Source organism: Chelonia mydas, chromosome 4 (genome assembly GCF_015237465.2).
Source record: "Chelonia mydas isolate rCheMyd1 chromosome 4, rCheMyd1.pri.v2, whole genome shotgun sequence".
In the NCBI taxonomy this organism is placed as follows: domain Eukaryota; kingdom Metazoa; phylum Chordata; order Testudines; family Cheloniidae; genus Chelonia; species Chelonia mydas.
In genome coordinates this window covers 19,986,374-20,007,997 of record NC_057852.1, presented here as the reverse complement: position 1 = coordinate 20,007,997, position 21,624 = coordinate 19,986,374, and positions in this window count along the sequence as shown.

Genomic DNA, 21,624 nt, shown 5'->3' with positions numbered 1-21,624 from the left:
GTCATTACTGAATAATAAATAATCCTCAGAACTCACATTCATATTAATGGTGTAACAATGAAGGTGAGAACCAGAAGTAACTTTTTATACAAATGAACTGCTCTTGTATCACCAACCTATTGGGAGTAAGGGTGGCAGAGTCTGGCCTTTAATAGCCTATTATAAAAGGACAATTTTAAAAAAAACCCAAACACCGAAGCAGATCATTCCAATCCGATATTCCCTTCTCCCCTCACAGCCTCTGGCATGAGCATTCTTTATTTTTAATCTTTTGTTTTATTTTTACTTCCTGGGGTAAGAAACCTGAGAGAGGGACCAAGGACAAAGCGATGTGCAAAACTAACCTCTTTATGGAAATTCATAACGTCCCGGGTACCATGAGCTACAACACATCTCTACGTTTCCCTAGGCCCTGATCCTGCACAGATCCGCTCTTGCTTAAAATTAAGCATGTGACTAATCACATTGACTGCAAAGAGATTACGCACATGCTCAAAATTAAGTACATGCCAAGTGCTTTGCTCAATGAGTGCCAAAATGTGCTCAATTTACATGTAAAAACATTTTTACTAAATCTAACTTTGCCAACTGAAGGTGGGTTCTGATCACATCACCATCAGTAAGTTCAGGTTTAACAGGCCAGTTTGTACTTTTAGTGACAACAGTGCAATCTCACTGTAACTTTGAGAAACAGAATCCATCTCACACCGGAACACAGAGTACCTCCGCAGTGAGCAAGTTGCCCTAAATGGAAGAGGAGATTGGGGGGAAAAACAGAAGCATCACACTGAGTGAAATGGAGAGGAGCACTTGACAAGCCAAAATTGACTTAGTCTGCATTTTAGGGCATGTAAGTGAATGGTCAATTATGTTTTTTAAAAATTATCAGTTACACAAGAACCCAAAATGATGAAGGACTGTAATTGCAATACAATCTCTCCCTTTGTGGTCTCTTAATAATAATCCATGGTTGTCTGCGGCTTTCTGTCCTCATGTCAAGAAGCCAAACTGATTGGATTTTAAGAATAGAGCTGCACAGTTTTATGACCATTACTAAAATCTGCAAAAAGGCAACCTAAGAAATGAGTAATCAAGTCCCATGCTTCAGCCATAAACGGATTGCAGAAGTAAGTAATTCTACTACTCAGTTCAATATAGAGCATTCGACATATGCATTATATGGCAGCTCTTAGCATTTTTTTTTAATTATTATGTTTATATATTTGTTTGCTTTTTGCCTTTCTCCAAAGTACCAGGTATTATTCCAGCCATTAATGAGGTAGGATATCAAATCAGCCAGACTAATGGCCTCTGTTCTTAAAATGTGAAAAATCTCACGGAGTTACATATTTTGGTTTATCCCCAATAAAGTTTGGCACCATACAAGACAATTATGATAGTACCTGCCCTGGAAAGGTCACAGCCTGAACAACAAGAGAGACAAGTCAATTAGGAGATCAAAAGCTATCTTTTTATTATTAGTAAGGTCATCTCTTGCACAACAAGTAAATTTGAATGACAAGATGGAAGCCTAATGCAGTGGGAGATCCAGAGGCAGCACAGATGAAGTTGTGAAGGCAAATGTGGAAGAAGGAAATGGAGTAGAGAGGCTGGTACTATTTCCGGAGAAAGGAATAGAGAGAGAGATGTGATAGGAAATGAGTTCTGGGATACAGGCCACGTTGGAGTTAGGCAGAGTCTTCAAGGCAAGGATGAGATGTATAGACTCTATGCCAGGGACGGCCAACCTGTGGCTCCGGAGCCACATGCAGCTCTTCATAAGTTAATACGCAGCTCCTTGTATAGGCACGACTCTGGGGCCTGAGCTACAAGCGCCAGCTTTCCAATGTGCCGGGGGGTGCTCACTGCTCAACCCCTGGCTCTGCCACAGGCTCTGCCCTCACTCCACCCATTCCGCTGAGCCTGCCATGCCCTCACTCCTCCTCCCCCCGAGATCCTCCTGGACGCCACGAAACAACTCATCGGGAGGTGCGGGGAGGGAGGAGGATGACTGATTGGGTGAGGGGGACGTGCTGGGGGCGGGGGAGCTGATGACATATTGCTTGGCTCTTTGGCAATGTACATTGGTAAATTCTGGCTCCTTCTCAGGCTCAGGTTGGCCACTCCTGCTATATGCAGTGTCCAAATGGAAGCCATTACATCATCAATGCAAAGAGCAGAGAGACATGATCTGATTGACAAGCAACACCACAAGTGAGGTGCAGGCAGTGAGTTCTAATCCTGGCTGACATTGACTCCCCTGATAATCCTGGCCAGGTCACTTGAGCTCTTGGCCTCACTTTCCATCCAGGAAACAGGGATGGACAGCCAATTTACTTCACAGGGTGGCTGTGAAGATTAATTAGCAGTTACATCTTAGAAAATAGTGTCTTGGTGGAGAGGAATTTCAGGAATGTTTTGTTAATTATCAGTCAAAGTTCACATCCCTCCTCCCTTGTTTGCTTTTCTGAAAACATTAATGCCACCAGTTCTCCCCCCACACACACACTTGGGCATTTGCATGCAAATATACACATTACTGTGGAAAGGAATGTGTTTGTGCAGGAAAAATTGCACAAATCTATTAAGGGCTTGATGGGCATCTCAAAAAGGAGCAGATTTTAAGAAACTCTGTCTAAGTAAGCTGGTATATCGCAGCATAGTCACTGGATCTGTAGGCCGCAAAGCCAACACTGCACATTCAAAGATTCTAAGGAAATATCAGAAACAATTAGCATTTTGACATTTGTCTGAGTGCAGTTCAGGGTGTTGCTATTGATTTATAAAACATTTTTGGGTTTAGATCCTGATCACCTTCCAAAACCATCCCTCTCCATGATGAATTGTCATGAACTTCTCAGTGAAGTTTTAACTCCAAGACCCAATGTTCTGAGGGTCTGTCAATCCCCCCCTCAATAATGCTGGGGTCACCACCTCACTTTACCCTCTCAGGCTCATTAAACACTGCACATTCTCTTATGTCCAATATTATCCCGACCTGAGTTGGTTTATTGTCCCACAGAGTGCAAGGTAGTCCTCGAAAGCACAAAAATACAGTCCACACATCATACCCCAGTTCTGGAATCTTCTGCCACACCCGACCTTTGGTGCCTGCCTGCTCACAATAGCCCTTCCAGCTGCAGTTCTTCCCAGGCTTCTTCCTAGCTTCCAAGCCTCTAAGGTCAGCAGGTTAGCTACTCCACTCCTCTCCTCCTCCTCAGCAGCCTGCTCCCAGGGGGCTCCAAGCCTGGGAGTCTCTCTCCAGGTAACTCCCTCAACTCCTTTAACAGACCTTCTCAGACAGCTCTCACTTGCCCATTTCCTGACACTGACTGACAACACACACACACACGCTCCTTTCTCAATTGACTTCACTTTCTCAATCTCTCCCCATTTATATGGCCTACTTGCCCTCTCAAGCCCAATTGGGGGACAGTTGTTGAGTCACAGGTACACTGGAACCTTCCCCCCATTTAAAGGGACCAGTCTCCCTGTGACAGAGCTCCCAACACCCTCCGTCCATCCAGCAGAAGACTCTGTGCAGCTGGCCTAGTCCACCCAATCAGGTACACCTGGCTGTTAGGTTAAGTACTGTGCCACTCCCATGGTGCAGCTCCTGCTTCTCAGGGAACACTGCTGTTTCCAGGTGCAGAAGGGAGTGTAATCCCTGGAGGAGACAAGAATGTCCCAAAGGCTGCTGCACTTTCCTCTGACCCCCGCCCCCCACCCCCCAAAAAATCTCTATTGTATCAGCAAACAATGGCCTTTCAGCCCAGTTACGCATCTGTTCCATAAGCCTGTATATGGACTGTAATGTCACACTTCTATTTTTCCAGCTAGTTTTACTTTCCGTCTGTCATTCATTCCTTAAGTATCAATTTATTGGGTTTCACAGCTTACTTCAAGATTTCATGTTTAAGTGCAGATTTGTGCACTTAAGATTGCAATGCTTGAGAATTAAGACTTTCTTGGTGATACTAAGAGTACCACAAAAAGCTCCTTAAGTGTCTGTAACTGTACATCACTCAGCACCAGAGATGCTCACAAGTCATAACTGCCAAGCATCTTGGCCTTCAGGCTGAAGCATTTCTTCTAACTAAAGATGATGAGTTATTTCCTTCAGGTTTAAGAACCTATTTGGGGAAAACAGGACCTATCTCTACAGCCCTGTGCTATAACTGCAGACTCTCTTCAAACACTGCAAGGCCAGAAAATCAACACCGTGAGCCAGGGCAGTCTCTTGACATTCAAACAAGCTGAAGATGTTGCAAGAACTATTCTTGCCTAGATCTAAATGGAAATGAAAGGCTATTGAAATAAAAACACACACAAGTGAAAAAGCAACCCTCTCACACAAGAACATGTGCTCAAGAACATTGTCATTTGCCAGATAAGCAATTTCAATTATCCTTTTCTACTTCTGTGACTGAATGTGAAGTATTCAGATAAATTCATCTCTGGTGTAACTCTGTAGTATTTAATCAAGTTACTCCAGGAAAGCATTTGGCTCCTCTCCTTTTGCTCAAACTCAAGGTGTGAGTTTAAATATACATATATATGTGCTGGGTTTGATTACTTGTTTGTTGGGTTATAAATTGCAGACGCCTCTTGGCCTGTCAAATACAGGCATTGCAAAAAAAATGGAGATTTACTACAAGGTAATTGGCTGCTTCCCTGTGATTAGTAATGGAATAAAAATCATTTCAGCTTCTAGTCATTTGTTCAAATCAAGCTTGCATCTGTAATAAAGATCTAAAGTTGTTACCATCTACTGGCAGTTTAGTGGAAAGCTGGCAGTCATATGTCCCAAATATCCAGGTCATAAAAACCCCAAGTGGCAACACTGCTCAGCAGAAAGGCTAAAGTCTTACTAGATGTAGAAACTGCACTGGCTATATTTACACCTATTACAGCTCTGGCTCCCCTCCCTCTTGTGGTCAGCCACCACACTGCTGTGTTGGACCCAACATTTGGATGCTGGGTGCTTCAAAGCTTCCTGGGTTTTAAGTAGTGTCCAGTGTGTATCATTGTGCCCCCATAGGCATGCCCTCAGGATACAGATTCCCTGTCTGGTATCCCTTCTAGGGCCATGAGCTTCCATATCCCAATAGCCCCAGGGCCCAAGACCAGTGGCAGCCTCCTCACCCCCCAATAGCTTTGCCACAACCTCACCTGAGCTCCACACTCATGGGTACTCTGCTTACACAGTTTAACTCTTCAGAGACTATGGATAGTTAAAAGCAAACAACGCACATAACTTGCAAGAGAAATTCTAAACCAAACAGACATTTTATCATGAAAAAAAAAAACACACACACAAGAGTTACAGATCTAGACACACAAAAAATGAACATCTGCATGCAAGATCCCCTATCAGTTTCCTCATTCCTCCTGACAGCCCTTTGAATCTTAATATCCTTCAGAGTGATCAGGGCCCTTCTGCACCCCCACCCTCCTGCTCAGTCTTGTCTTCCTGGTGATGGTCTCCTGTACACAGAAACCCTCCTGCTTATAAACACAGTCTTGGTCATAACCCCAGTGTATCATCCCATGCTACCGCCATGCACAAGCCCTTTGTTTCAGATTGGGTGGTTCAGCTGAGAAGTGTCATTAGCAAGTCAGTAGTCCCTGGGAGCTGGCTGGCTGACCCTCCCTGTGCTAGCTCTCCCCAAGGTAAGAAACATGTTCTCCTTTTCAGGCTATGCACTACAACTGAACTATGCATATACCAGTTTAAGTTTGCTCTCAACACAGAACACAACAGACTCATATACAAAATAGAGTTTCTAGTCCACAATACAGGGTACCATCTTAAATCACACACACACACACACACACACACACCCCTCCCCTAAATGTAATTAAGGTGACCGTGTCCCCCCAAAACTATCCCAACACCCCTAGATGTAAGTTAGCTTGTAAGCAATTTTGTAGCAGGGACTGTAACCGTTTGTCTTTAGACCATCACAATGGGATCTGAACCTTTTGGGAGAGACTGGTTCTACCACAAACACAAACAATCATGACCTCAGCATGTCAGTGGCATTAGTATTACCATGTGGGAATATTTCCTGTGTTGCTACCCAAGCTCTGCCTAGCCTGTGGATAAGGTTAGGACATTAGTCTCCAGGGTTGTCACTCAAGCATCTTTCATAAGCATTAAATGCCCTCCAAAATGTTAAGGAAATGGAGGTTCGCCTACATACATTAAATATATTTAATTAGAGCTACAGAATGCCTTCTCTGAGCTGCTTTCGCTTTATTCACCATATTCCTGGATCATAAAAACTACTGTCTTTTAATCTTCCTTTCCCTGATCCATCTACATTCTGCAAGTGGGAAAAACACCTCTAGTTTATTTAAAATGCCCTATGGTTACATTAATAATTATCAAGATACATTAACAAATCATCATAGATAGACCTCATTAGATAGCAGCATGTAAATGAAATTTTGGGAAGGTAGGCCTAGATTTTCATGTCTTGTGTCAAGTTAGGAGTGTATTCTTCATAGATGGTGTCAAGGTTCCTTCCTCACTCTGAACTCTAGGGTACAGATGTGGGGACCTGCATGAAAGACCGCCTAAGCTTATTCTTACCAGCTTAGGTTAAAAGCTGCCAACACCAAAGTGTTACACAAAGAACAGGCAAAGTGCCCACCTCGAAACGTCTTCACCCAAAATATCTCCCCCAAGTCCTACACCCCCTTTCCTGGGGAAGGCTTGATAAAAATCCTCACCAATTTGCATAGTTGAACACAGACCCAAACACTTGGATCTTAAGAACAATGAAAAAGCAATCAGGATCTTAAAAGAAGAATTTTAATTAAAGACAAAGTAAATCACCTCTGTAAAATCAGGATGGTAAATACCTTACAGGGTAATCAGATTCAAAACATAGAGAATCCCTTGAGGCAAAACCTTAAGTTACAAAAAGGCACAAAAACAGGAATACACAGTCCATTCAGCACAACTTATTTTATCAGCCATTTAAACAAAACAGAATCTATGCATATCTAACTAGATTGCTTACTAACTCTTTACAAGAGTTCTGACGTGCATTCCTGCTCTGGTCCCGGCAAAAGCATCACAGACAGAGAGGACCCTTTGTCCCCACCCCCCTCCAGCTTTGAACGTATCTTGTCTCCTCATTGGTCAGGTGCCAGTGAGGTCATCTTAGCTTCTTAACCCTTTACAGGTGAAAGGATTTTTCCTCTGGCCAGGAGGAATTTAAAGGTGTTTACCCTTCCCTTTATATTTATGGACATATGGTGTGGACTCAAACACTGTAATTCATGGAGTCTTTTACAATATTTATATATCATGTGTGTACACTTTACACCAGTATTAGTTTGGTTGATGGGGGGGGGGGCAGGGAAGGAAAACACACAGAAAAATGAACTGACCCCCGTTTGATTAAATCCATATTTTTAATTGTCCTATTCATCAATATTTTTAAATTGCTTGCAGTAGCAGACCAGGGATAATAGTTATTTTCTGTGAGACCAAATCCATTTAACCTTTGGTAGCATTTGAGGGACTGCCATCTTCCTAAAGTGGCTTATTTTGACCCTGAACTGTCTCAACAGCTTGTCTCTTGTAAACTACATGCAAAGCTTCTGTCTCTGAATAAAGCCACTCAAGCATCACCGTTTACCTCCAAAATGATTGAGCAATCAGAACAATCTGGGTGGAGGACAGGGGGGCAGATTAGACTTGGGTGAAAGACCAGTCTAGACAATATCTGTTGAAAGCTACAGCAGACGAAAGTTTGACAGCTCATGCTGTAAAAGTAGAAAACAAATTTAGAGATTATTTTAGGGCTCTTAAGTAAGCTTGGCTTTCCATGCCAAAATATATGAATGTAGCCTATTACTTTCGGTGTTCTCTCATCCTATTCGTATACCTATACACACCTAAAACTAGAATCATTCATCACATCATAACTTCGTTCTTGTGAACTTCTGAGCAACCCCTGTAATGCTTTATCACTGGTGTAATCTGTCCAGATCATAGGTGGTACGAGGCGAGTACTGCCCTTCCTCCCTGCCCATCCCCAGCTTCCTCTCATCTTCCCTCTTGGTGGTTTTCCCCTTATTTAATGTCTGACCACCCTAACCTCTATTGATCTGCATGCTTTTAATGAGTAATGGGTGTGGAGGATTAGATGGGAAATGGTTCACCCTGACATGTTACTAGTACTGGCTTCCTCCATTCTACATAGGTGAGATGGAAGAATCCAGAAGATGGAGGTGGGAAGCAGTGCTTGGGCTTTTAAACACTGCATTTTTTTTTTTAAAAAAAAAGTTAAATATTTTTCAAAATTTCTGGAAGTTTGAAAAAAGGAGTTGGAGGTTCTGTCAAGCCTTTTCTCTGCTTCTACACATTAATGAAAAGTAGAGCTCCTGGGCACCACCACCACATTGCATTTACAGCACATATTATAGTTTTCATCCAGTGATGTCAAGGCACCTTACAAATATTTGAGACTCACAACAGGAAATGTCCTGTTTGATTGGTAAGTATTATTACTCCTCCACAAGCTCACTCAGTAGCAATATCAAGAACAATACACTAGAGAATCCCAGCTTCCAGTTCTTGAATCTGGACCCACTGCCCAGGCGGAGGAGTAGGATTAGGGCCAGTGAAAATGTTCACACCTACCAAGTCAGATTTTTGCATTCAGAAACTGATATTGCAAAATTATGTCCTAATCAAGTTCAGTTATTACATTGCAACATAGGAATTTTGTTAATTAATATCACAACAATACTTAGCCCATTTACGTCAGGTTATATTCATAGAATCATGGAATATCAGGGTTGGAAGGGACCTCAGGAGGTCATCTAGTCCAACCCCCTGCTCAAAGCAGGACCAATCCCCAACTAAATCATCCCAGCCAGGGCTTTGTCAAGCCTGACCTTAAAAATATCTAAGGAAGGAGATTCCACCACCTCCCTAGGGAACGCATTCCAGTATTTCACCACCCTCCTAGTGAAAAAGTTTTTCCTAATATCCAACCTAAACCTCCCCCACTGCAACTTGAGACCATTACTCCTCATTCTGTCATCTGCTACCACCGAGAACAGTTTAGAGCCATCCTCTCTGGACCCCCCTTTCACGTAGTTGAAAGCAGCTATCAAATCCCTCCTCATTCTTCTCTTCCGCAGACTAAACAATCCCAGTTCCCTCAGCATCTCCTCCTAAGTCATGTGTTCCAGTCCCCTCATCATTTTTGTTGCCCTCCGCTGGACTCTTTCCAATTTTTCCACATCCTTCTTGTAGCGTGGGGCCCAAAACTGAATACAGTACTCCAGATGAGGCCTCACCAATGTCCAATAGAGGGGAACGATCACGTCCCTCGATCTGCTGGCAATGCCCCTACTTATACCTCCCAAAATGCCATTGGCCTTCTTGACAACAAGGGCACGCTGTTGACTTGTATCCAGCTTCTCGTCCACTGTAACCCCTAGGTCCTTTTCTGCAGAACTGCTGCTGAGCCATTCGGTCCCTAGTCTGTAGCGGTGCATGGGGTTCTTCCGTCCTAAGTGCAGGACTCTGCACTTGTCCTTGTTGAACCTCATCAGATTTCTTTTGGCCGAATCCTCCAATTTGTCTAGGTCCCTCTGTATCCTATCTACCTCTCCTCCCAGTTTAGTGTCATCTTCAAACTTGCTGAGGGTGCAATCCACACCATCCTCCAGATCATTTATGAAGATATTGAACAAAACCGGCCCCAGGATCGACCCTTAGGGCACTCCGCTTGATACCGGCTGCCAACTAGACATGGAGCCATTGATCACTACCCGTTGAGCCCGACGATCTAGCCAGCTTTCTATCCACCTTATAGTCCATTCATCCAGCCCATACTTCTTTAACTTGCTGGCAAGAATACTGTGGGAGACAGTGTCAAAAGCGTTGCTAAAGTCAAGGAACAACACGTCCACCGCTCTCCCCTCATCCACAGAGCCAGTTATCTCGTCATAGAAGGCAATTAGATTAGTCAGGCATGACTTGCCCTTGGTGAATCCATGCTGACTGTTCCTGATCACTTTCCTCTCCTCTAAGTGCTTCAGAATTGATTCCTTGAGGACCTGCTCCATGATTTTTCCAGGGACTGAGGTGAGGCTGACTGGCCTGTAGTTCCCAGGATCCTCCTTCTTCCCTTTTTTAAAGATGGGCACTACATTAGCCTTTTTCCAGTCGTCCGGGACTTCCCCCGATCGCCATGAGTTTTCAAAGATAATGGCCATTGGCTCTGCAATCACATCCGCCAACTCTTTTAGCACTCTCGGATGCAATGCATCCGGCCCCATGGACTTGTGCACGTCCAGCTTTTCTAAATAGTCCCGAACCACTTCTTTCTCCACAGAGGGCTGGTCACCTCCTCCCCATGCTGTGCTGCCCAGTGCAGTAGTCTGGGAGCTGACCTCAAGAACGCTAAACACAAGAACGCCAACTTCTACTGGTGTGTGGCCCCACATGGCACGTTACCTCAGTTTCCCAAATGGAGTCTTCTGCACACTTCAGTTATGGATGTGGCTTAGCCCCGTGCCCAGTCACAGAGAGTTCAACCCCTCCCACATTAGCCAAGTCTCCCCAAAACAAGAACCCAAGTCACTTTAGCCCCACTGGGCTCAGTTTTCAGTCCCCTACCTTCCTTCCAGGACCTCAGTTGCAACAGCTTGCCTTAACACCCACCAGTGGGTTCCTGGTAACCAATCTAACTATCAGCGTGCATCAGGCCTACCTTGCCATGGGGAGGTGCTGGTAGACTGCCGTCTTCAATCCACTCCTGGCCCTAGCAAGACTTCTCACCCCCCAAGGAAGCTGCCCATCTGCCCTCCTTCTGTCAGCTCCCAAATGAGCTGTGCTCCCTCCTCCTTCCTGCACTGACACTGAGTACCTGTGCAGTAGGGTGGGGCTAACTGGGCAGCTGGTTAGCTCCTTCCTGATGTGTATGGAGTTGGTTTACCCCCTCACATACAAACTAAAAATAAAGCATGTACACCAAAACATGCCGCCTAGTTGCAGTATTTGAAAGCAGAATGAGAACTTTACAGCATCAAAAGTCCTGTCACAGTGTGCTGAGTTCTATGGCTGCTATGCTCTGCAAAACATATACATTTGCCTCACCTCATTCCCAAGCAACCTTCCTCCCTCAGTCTGTGCTGGCCAACATCAGAGATGTAGCAGTATCCTTGTCAGTCACTGAATTTGCAGCAGTGAAATCTGTGAAGTTAGGAACCATTCCCTGATTGCAGTTCCCACAATATATTCTGACAACTGGCTTTTCAGTAGAGAATGAGGAACAACAATGTCAGGGCTAGGACATGACCGCAATGAACCTTTTCCCCTTTAAGCAAAGATGAGTCAGTATACAAACATTGCTATGATGACAGTAGAAAACATAACTCTAAAAGTATAAAGAGTTTACACCACTCTCCACATTTCCATTCTACTTTACAACCACAAGAAGTAAAATGAATAGGGCTGGATTTAGGGGCAGGAGACCCAGGCAACCACCTGGTGTGCTGGGCTTGGGGTGCTGCTTTTGCTAGCAACAAAAAGGGAACATTTTACCTCAAAACATTCTATGTTTCAGATATTCTGTATGTGGATTCATTTCACTAACCTCATAGAATGTTCTGGACCTTTGTAGAATCTCCTGGAACTTTAACAAATTGGGGTGGGTGGGGGTGCCAAAGAAGCTCCTCACCTGCGGTGCCATTTGTTCTATGGCTGGCCCTGAAAATTAAGCCAAAAGTTTTGTGAGGGCTTTTTTTTTTTTTTTTTTAAAGCACCAATTCAGTTTGACAACCTCATTAGCAATATATGGTAGCACTGGAGGAGTACTATGGATGGAATAAACTGCCCAGCTATACAGAAAAATTAAGACTAAAAGCAGACCTGGAGCATGAATCTTTCTTCAGCTGATTCAGATGTTACATTCATTATCTTACGAGTCTGCCAGATGTTTCTTCCATTCTCCCCTACCCAGAAGAAACATGGAGTAGACAGTTTAGGGCAGTTTACAACAGATTTGCTACAGGAGCTGGAACAATGTCTTGAATTGAGTACAAAACAGCACAGTTGTCAAGGTTCCTTCCTCACTCTGAACTCTAGGGTACAGATGTGGGGACCTGCATGAAAGACCGCCTAAGCTTATTCTTACCAGCTTAGGTTAAAAGCTGCCACCACCGAAGTGTTAAACAAAGAACAGGGGAAGTGCCCACTTGGAAACATCTCCCCCACAAAATATCCCCCAAGCTTTGCACCCCCTTTCCTGGGGAAGGCTTGATAAAAATCCTCACCAACTTGCATAGGTGAACACAGACCCAAACCCTTGGATTTTAAGAACAATGAAAAAAAAACACCACAATCAGGTTCTTAAAAGAAAGAAGTAAAACAATCACTTCTGTAAAATCAGGATGGTAAATACCTTACAGGGTAATCAGATTCAAAACATAGAGAATCCCTCTAGGCATAACCTTAAGTTACAAAAAGGCACAAAAACAGGAATATAAATTCTATTCAGCACAACTTATTTTATCATCAGCCATTTAAACAAAAAACAGAATCTAACACATATCTAAATAGATTGCTTGCTAACTCTTTACAGGAGTTCTGACCTGCATTCCTGCTCTGGTCCTGGCAAAAGCATCACAAAGACAGAGAGGACCCTTTGTTCCCCCCCCCCCAGCTTTGAAAGTATCTTGTCTCCTCATTGGTCATTTTGGTCAGGTGCCAGCGAGGTTATCTTAGGGTTTTTCCTCTGGCCAGGAGGGATTTAAAGGTGGTTAGCCTTCCCTTTATATTTATGACAACAGTGAAATATTTTACATTTCTAAATTAAATTTTTTCAGTCTTAAAGAAGGAAAGTTCTTCAAAAGCCATATCTATACAGCACTACTGAAACAGTCAGTGGAGGCGTCGGGAGGGCAAAACCCAGCTGGCTCTCAGCCATGGGGAAGCAGGGAAATTGGCTACTGGAGAAAGTCTTACAAGAAGTGCTCTAGAATCTTCCTTGTCTGGAGGCAGAAGAGCGGGAAAACTGGTTTAACCAGCCATCTGAAGACTCCCTGAGTTTAGGAGAATTCCAAAGTGGCCAGCTCAATGCCACTCCATACTTCCCCTCCCCCCCAGGCAAAGGGGGCACATCAGGTGTGCAGCAGGAGAAAAGGGTGTAACTGGCATTTTACTGCATTCCGGCAAATCCCCAGCTACCACAGTGGCCCTTTGCAAGCTATTGCTTCCAGCCAGACTTTTGAGCAGCCCTGGGGCTGTTTTAAGTTGTGCCAGGAACCAAATCAACCTGTGGCCAGCCCAAACAACTGTGATCCACAAAGGTGGCTCTAAGCCACCCTGTTTGTCAGCTGGGCAGATGACAGGTTGGCTGCAGCTGAGTTGATTTCATAATAAGGAATACTTTTAAAAAAATAAAAATAAAAAAAAGCTTTCCAACCAGAACAATCATTAGTTTATAAAACATGTCCACACATCGATGCATGATCTTGGTGTTCCAACCTAAACACTACCCTTTCAATATACAAAATGTAGCATGCCATAAACATGAAGGGAAAGATGTCTACTGGTGAGCAAACATTTTGCCTAATGGAGGGAGAGACAAGGAATGTGTGTATTTGATCTGCTGTTCCAGTTGTCTTTTACATGTTGTTAATATGCCTTCCTAAAGCTACATTCTTGAAATATTTTGTTCCTACTTTCCCTGGGAGGGAGATCATGTGGAGATAAGTTTCTTCTTCACAGATGAAGTGTTCATGGCTGTTCACTTCATTAAAAGTGAATCAAGGCTGATAGGCCATATTTTTAGCTAGGAAGTTCTTTTCAAGGTAATAAGTCCTTTAACTTTTTTCTGAGGTTTCTCACACAGCGAACAGCAAACGTGAAGCTGCACAAAATAATAAAGTTCCGTACATCTAAAGGGAAATATTGCAACCTCCCATGTGCAACAAAAAAAATCTCAGTTTTTTAAAAAGGTATGCAACAGGGAGATATTAAACACATTAAAAAAAATTACTAGTCACATTTGAAATTCTTGGCCACATATTTTGTGCTTTAGATCTGTGATAGTGTTTTCATTTAGTTTCCTATCAAGATCACTGTTACCTAGCTGGATATTTCGTTACATTCCCGGCAGCTAGAAAATAAAGACGCAAAAGTATAAGGAGAAAGAAGGCAACATCTTGAGCAAGAAGGAGGAAGAAAGTGAGATTTTGAAAGAAGTCTAATCAATAAAACTAAAAAAAAAAAAGCAGCTTTATAAAAAGTGAAAACATCCCTGTTTAATACTAAATCTGAATCACAGTCGAGCATCTAAAGTTTCCTGTGCTTTCCCTCATTGGCCAAAAGGAGCTGTTTTCAGAGGAAGAGAATAATTGATGTCGGAGGATCTCATTACCAGGTGTCAGTTAGCATAAATATACAGCAGATTAATTATGCGTACAGAGCTCATGCTTTACTAATGGGAAGCCTGCCATCATTAGATATAGAGCCAAATAGCCTATGCCAGCATTTGGCTATAACAAAGGTAAGTCTCAGGGTTTAACAAATGATTGTAGTGGTGTTTGAAGATCCTTGACGAGCAACCACCTTCTTAATCATCTCCAAATGGCATTTACATAAATTAATGATTGCAGTGATTATATACTGAATGTGAACAGCATCCTAAGGGTTGGCAGAGTCTAGCCACAGAGTGTATTAAACCAAAAATGACCTGAAGTTGGAGAGAGAAAGAGTTTATGTATAGCCTATGAAGACTACATATACCTTATTAAAAAAAGCAGCCTTGTTTAAGTCAAAGTCCCCAGTTAATCACATCACTGTCACTTCTGACATCAACAGTAGACACAATGGATTCCTCCCATATTTACCCAAATATTTTGGCTGTCCATACCATAATTTGGTTTAATGGGGTCGAACTGTACATTTCCCAGGTATCTGTTATGTGACTAACATCTGATACATGACAAACCCCACTGGGCAAAGACAAAGGATGAGATGCTAGACATCCTTATGTGGAAGAGGTCTTCTTTCCAAGAGTTCTATTGTGCTTGCGTGAGGACAAATCCTCATTCATGCCTACTTCTTTCATTGGTGGGGGTGGGTTCTGTGGTTTCTATCACAGCAATAATCATAGGGTAAGAGGTTCCAATAACCGGCATACCTCTCCTTCTGCACGAGTACTGACAAAGAGCAACTCTTTTGTCCTTATTTCTCTGCAGTTGTTAAACAATTATCGAAACAAGTAAGATCTTTCAAGGCCCCTTATATTCCTCTTTCCTCATTTCAGACATTAAAGAGCAGGTGATAAGAGAATCTTCTGAATAAGACAACTGTTGATTCTATTCTCATCCTGAGAGGCATTATCCTTTCCCATAAAGTTAGATGTCCCTTGCTGCGAGTGCAGCTGACAGCTGTTTTTTCCCCCCATCACAACCCCTTTTGGTACAATCCGGGTGAGTAAACATTGCTGTTGTAGGTATTTCCTGACCAGAACAATGCCTCATCTTTCACATTCCATGGTGCAATCCAGGGAGGGGGTGTCTCGCCACCTGCTCTGCAACTTTGGGTGCCTCACAATGCTTTGCTACAGTAGCTCCCAACCTGTGCTGCTCACAAAGAGCCTACCAGCAAGCAGGTCACAACCTGAGGGTCCATGGAGAGCTGCAGCCCTGGTCCAGCAGCTCTGACCCCAGCAGCTTGTTAGCAACACTCCAGTCACACTCTGGCTTCCACCAGCCTTGGTTACTACTCACAGGGTGACACCAACAAACTCGCAGTCCTGCATTTTCCCCAAAACGTGTATTCTGCACTTTTCTACTGTACTTTTCAGATATTAAGATGTGTTGCCCCTGTAAGAAGTCAATATTCAAGTTTGCTACTTTAACTGGATTTACCAAACTGTTCTGTTTAAACACAGTATTGGATTGGTGTACATGAAAGGTATAAACAAACAAAAGAAGATAGGATTTCCACTGAATTCAAGTATAAAAAGAGAAAGTTATAAATGGTTAACAGGAAATAAAAGTGAACACACATACCTCAAAGTCCAGAACTTGATCTAGCAAGCTTTTGTTCAAGTTTTTGTTTAAGATGGCCTCTCTCATGCACAGTCTTCAGGTGAGATGGTGACTGATCCTTCTCTTGGTCACGATTTCTCCCAGAGGGGCAAAGATGCTGGTGCACTTGTCGTCTTAGGTGAAAGAAATAATTTGGGGTTCTCTGCCCCTTTCTTTTAGAACCAGTGAACCTTTAAAGTGGTTTCTTCTTCAAATTAAAGTTTATTCAAGGACTAAAGAAAGCGACATGGAGTCTGGTGATGAAGGATGCTCCAGGCTCTCTCTTCCCCTACTTCCGTTTGCTGAAATCCAAATTGTTCTGTTTCCTCCCATCTCCTCCACCTGCTGTCTCAAGGACCTTTTTTACTACCGGTGTGTCAACTGAGGTGTCAACACATTCCTTTGCTCAGGATAGGCCTGTTTTGCAACTTTTGCCTAGGCAGAGCTGTGTGGTTTTGAACATGTGTTATCATCATCATCCAGGGGGGGTTCATAACTTCAAATGTTGCTGCTACACACATTTCACCATTATTGACTAACGAACTATTCATTTTCAGATGATACCTCACAAGGCATATTTTGTACAAAGATTATTACACTAGCGTGTAGGGTGTGCATATAGGGTTGCTTTTGGTAACACTGTCCAGGTATGGGCCAAGTATCTATATACAGCTATAGCAAAGCCCACCTGATGCAGAGAGGGAACAGAAGCCTAACTGATGCCATCAATCATGTATGGTTTCAGGGTAGCAGCCGTGTTAGTGTGTATTCGCAAAAAGAAAAGGAGTACTTGTGGCACCTTAGAGACTAACCAATTTATTTGAGCATAAGCTTTCGAGAGCTACAGCTGAAGTGAGCTTTAGCTCACGAAAGCTTAAGCTCAAATAAATTGCTTAGTCTCTAAGGTGCCACAAGTACTCCTTTTCTTTTATCAATCACGTATGTGAAACTTTAGTCCTACATCAGAGACTTAAAATCACTAGACACATGTTCACACACTTCAGAGCACCTAAGACTTTTATATAGGTTTCTGCTCATCCACAAAGCACTGAAATTCTTTTCAGAGGACAGGAAAAAAATATTACCAATATTTAATGCAACTTTCAGAAGACCAAAACAAAACTAACTTCAGCAAACACATCTATGAAAACAGAATCTCATAGAAGAGCCTTCTTCCTAAAAAAATCCTGGACTTCTTCTCAGTATCTCTCTTCACCCAGAAAATACATTTCTATTTTCCCCCCGATCTACCTTGCTGGATTAAAAGGCTGGTGTATATCTGAAGTAACTTTTGGAAAAGAACTGGAACTATTAATTATTTTATACCATCGCCTACACAAACAACAAATGAAGAAAATGGTATCCAAATACTTCCTGCAGAGATCCCTGTTCTAACCTCTAACAGCAGACATCTCCGCTGCAGAACACTTGTGTGATATCTTTGTTTTGCTAGCAGAGCAGCACCCTCTAATGGCATTATTTTAAGAACGATCCCAGAAGAAGTCAAATCAATTTTACATAGAAATTGACAATAATTAACAGTATACTGTTTCAGTGGTCACCATACGGGAGCATACGGTTACTTGGGGGGCAGACTGCTCTATGCGGGCCTAAGGCACAGGAGAGGAGCAATGTGAGTGGGGAAACCTGCTGGTACCCTACAAAAAACAAAATGCTTGAAAGCCACCCACCTATTCTCTCTACACCTGAGGAAGACACCAATGCAGCCAACAGAGCAGAAGCAAGTTACTGGCCCAAGCTTCCTCCTCTGCTCCTGTGGCGCTCAGCTCAGTTCCAAGAACACAAAGCCACCGATGGTCCAACCATGCTCCAAGAAGGATAAAGTTTTCTAGCCTGTGGGAAAAAAAAACAAAGAAAAATGCACAGAAAGGGGGGCTAGAGTAAAAAACAGGAGAGAGAAAATGGACATTAACTAGCGATAGTGGCACCCGTGCCAGGGGACACAAGTGGGGCTATCCCTCAATCCACTGAAAGCAGCTCATGATGAAAAACCCAAGGCTAGGAACCTTATTCTAGGGAAAGCTAGTAATGCCATTACAAGCTACAAAATTCTGGGGGATAATAGACTGCTCAAAACCTAGGGTTTAAAAACATTAAAATGCTTTGCCACATTCATGAATTGTTAGTACAAAAGAGCAATAGGCAGACTGAAACTGGAGTAAGCAAATGACTTTTCAAAAGTGAATTTTATTGTTCAGGTTGTATATTGGCCAAGACTACATTTTCCAAAGTGTCTAATGATTTGGGGTACTTCAGGTTTTTGAGTAGCCATCCTAGAGAACACATTTAGAAGCTCTGATTCTCCAAGTGCTGAGACTATCCAGCCCCTTTAAAGTGTTTCAAGTTGAGCACCCAAAAAATTGAGGCATCCAAAATCACTAATCACTTTAGAAAATTAATATCTATACTGCTTACAGGCATAGCTGAATCTCAGTCGAGGAAATGTGAAGGACAACTGCACATAGAATATTAGAAATAAATTAGTTAAATTTTATGGTTAGTACAGTTACATACTACAGGGATGAAAGATTCTGGAAAAGAGCTGGTTAATTTTGCTTTTAGTGAAGTAAACTTTCCTAGAATCTTTCAAACAGTCAATAAGTAATACAAGTTATTAAAAATCTGCTGTATAATAAAGCTCTGGGACCAGATGGATTTTCAGCAGGCTTTTCAACATAATTTCAGGATTATTGATCTAATATTTTGTCAAGTTTTCAATTATATTTTCCGTGACTGGGAGAAGGCTGGGAATCGTATGTAACTGGCTCATATTACATTCATTCTGAGAAAAAGAGTGCTCTGACGCATGCAGCCCAGAAACAACCACCTCTATGTTGAACAGTGGTTCCCAAGGTTTAGCTTCAGTTTTCACCAATACAAGAGAAAAATAAAAATTATACTGGAATCTAAAACACTGAAAATGATGTAGCGTGTTTCCCGAACTAGGGCCGCCGTTTGTGTAGGGCAAAGCCCTGGCGGGCCGGGCCGGTTTGTTTACCTGCCGCGCCCGCAGGTTCGGCCGATCGCGGCTCCCACGGGCCGCGCTTTGCTTTGCCCGGCCCATGGGGGCTGCGGGAAGCAGCGTGCGGGCCGAGGGACGTATTGGCCGCCGCTTCCCGCAGCCCCCATGGGCCGGGCACAGCAAAGCGCGGCCCGTGGGAGCCGCGATCGGCCGAACCTGCGGGCGCGGCAGGTAAACAAACCGGCCCGGCCCGCCAGGGCTTTGCCCTACACAAGCGGCGGCCCTAGTTCGGAAACCACTGAGGACAGACCCAAGCTAACAGGTATGGATACGTTTGCCTGGTAAAAGAGAAGCTGTTAGTTGGTCTGATCCAGACTTGGAGACCTTTGTAAAAGGAAATATATGTTTTTGTTGGAGTGGCTGCAAGGAAAAGGAGTTCTTGAGTCCGACAGGCCAATGAGTCCCTCTCCTGGCTCCGAAAGTTAATTTCCGGTATGGTGATGGGCAGCAGTAGAAAGCCGGATGATCACAGTCATCTGCCACAGTGCACCTGGAAGCAGCAAAGGCAGCAGAAGGCTAAAAGGCAGACTCAGACCCATAGGTGTGTCACGGAGTGTGGGGGAGTCCAGGCCCTGCACCCCTCTTCCTGGGATTCACTGAGACTCTCAGCCAGCCAGTAAAACAGAAGGTTTATTGGACAACAGGAACACAGTCCAAAACAGAGCTTGTGGGTACACCCAGGACCCCTCAGACAAGTCCTTCTGGGGGAGCAGGGAGCTTAGACCCCAGCCCTGGGGTTCCCTGTGTTCCTCCACCCAGCCCCAAACTGAAAACTAAACCCACCCGGCAGGTTCCCTGCTGCAGCCTCCGTCCACATTCCTGGGCAGAGGTGTCACCTCCCCCTCCCGGCTCAGGTGACAGGCTCTCAGGTCTCCCGTCCCCAGGGCACATTCCCAGGTCAACACTCCCCCCTCCCTGCTGCGTCACATCATCACATCTCTCCCCCCTTCGAGACTGAACTGAGCGGGGTCACTGTGACCAGTGACCTGGGGAAGTTCGGGGCCCCCTCTCCGGGACAGCGCATCCGCTATCAGGTTGGCACTTCCCTTCACATGGACCACGTCCATGTCATAATCCTGCAGGAGCAGGCTCCATCTCAGGAGTTTGGCGTTGGCTCCTTTCATCTGGTGCAGCCAGGTCAGGGGAGAGTGGTCGGTGTACACGGTGAAGTGTCGCCCGAAGAGATAGGGCTCTAGTTTCTTGAGGGCCCACACCATGGCCAGGCACTCCTTCTCGATGGCCGCGTAGTGTTGCTCCCGGGGTAGCAACTTCTTGCTCAGGTACACGATGGGGTGTCTCTCCCCCTTTTCATCCTCCTGCATTAACACCGCCCCCAGTCCCGTGTCGGAGGCGTCGGTGAACACCACAAAGGGCTTGTCAAAGTCTGGGTTTGCCAGAACTGGGCCACTGACCAGAGCCTCCTTCAGCGCCCGGAAAGCCTCCTGGCACTGCTCGGTCCAGACCACCTTGTCTGGCTTCCCCTTCTTGCATAGCTCAGTGATGGGGGTGGCTATGGCGCTAAAGTGGGGCACAAATCTTCGGTAGTATCCTGCCATCCCAATAAAGGCTTGGACCTGCTTTTTGGTGTGGGGAGCGGGCCAGTCTCTGATCACCTCCACCTTGGCCGGCTCCGGCTTTAGGCGGCCGCTCCCCACCCGATGGCCCAGGTAAGATACTTCAGCCATCCCCACCTTGCACTTCTCCGCTTTGACAGTCAGCCCAGCCCCCTGGAGTCGGTCCAGCACTTGTCTAACCTGGGACACGTGGTCCTCCCAGGTCTGGCTAAAGACACAGATGTCGTCAATATACGCCACGGCAAAACTCTCCATCCCCCTCAGGAGCTGGTCCACCAGGCGCTGGAAGGTGGCCGGCGCTCCCTTGAGGCCGAAAGGCAGGGTCAGGAACTCATAGAGCCCCAGAGGGGTGATAAAGGCCGATTTCAGCCGGGCATCTGCATCCAGCGGCACTTGCCAGTAGCCCTTTGTAAGGTCCATGGTGGTAAGGTACCGAGCTCCTCCCAGCTTGTCTAGGAGCTCGTCCGGCCTGGGCATGGGGTAGGCATCAGATACAGTGATGGCATTGAGCTTCCGATAGTCCACACAGAACCGGACCGACCCATCCTTTTTGGGGACCAGCACCACCGGCGAGGCCCAAGGGCTGGCCGATGGCTGGATCACCCCCAAAGCCAGCATGTCCCGGACCTCTCTTTCCAGGTCCTGAGCAGTTTTCCCTGTGACTCGGAAGGGGGAGCATCTTATCGGCGGGTGCGACCCTGTCTGCACCCGGTGCACAGTCAGATTGGTGCGTCCAGGCTGGTTGGAAAACAGCTGTCGGTACGGATGCAGCACCCCCCTGACCTCAGCTTGCTGGGCAGGGGTTAGCTGATCCGAGAGGGGAATTGTTTCCAGGGGGGAACCAGCTCTGGTCCCAGGGAACAGATCTACTAAAGGGTCATCTCCCTGCTCCTCCCACTGTCCACACACGGCCAACACCACATTCCC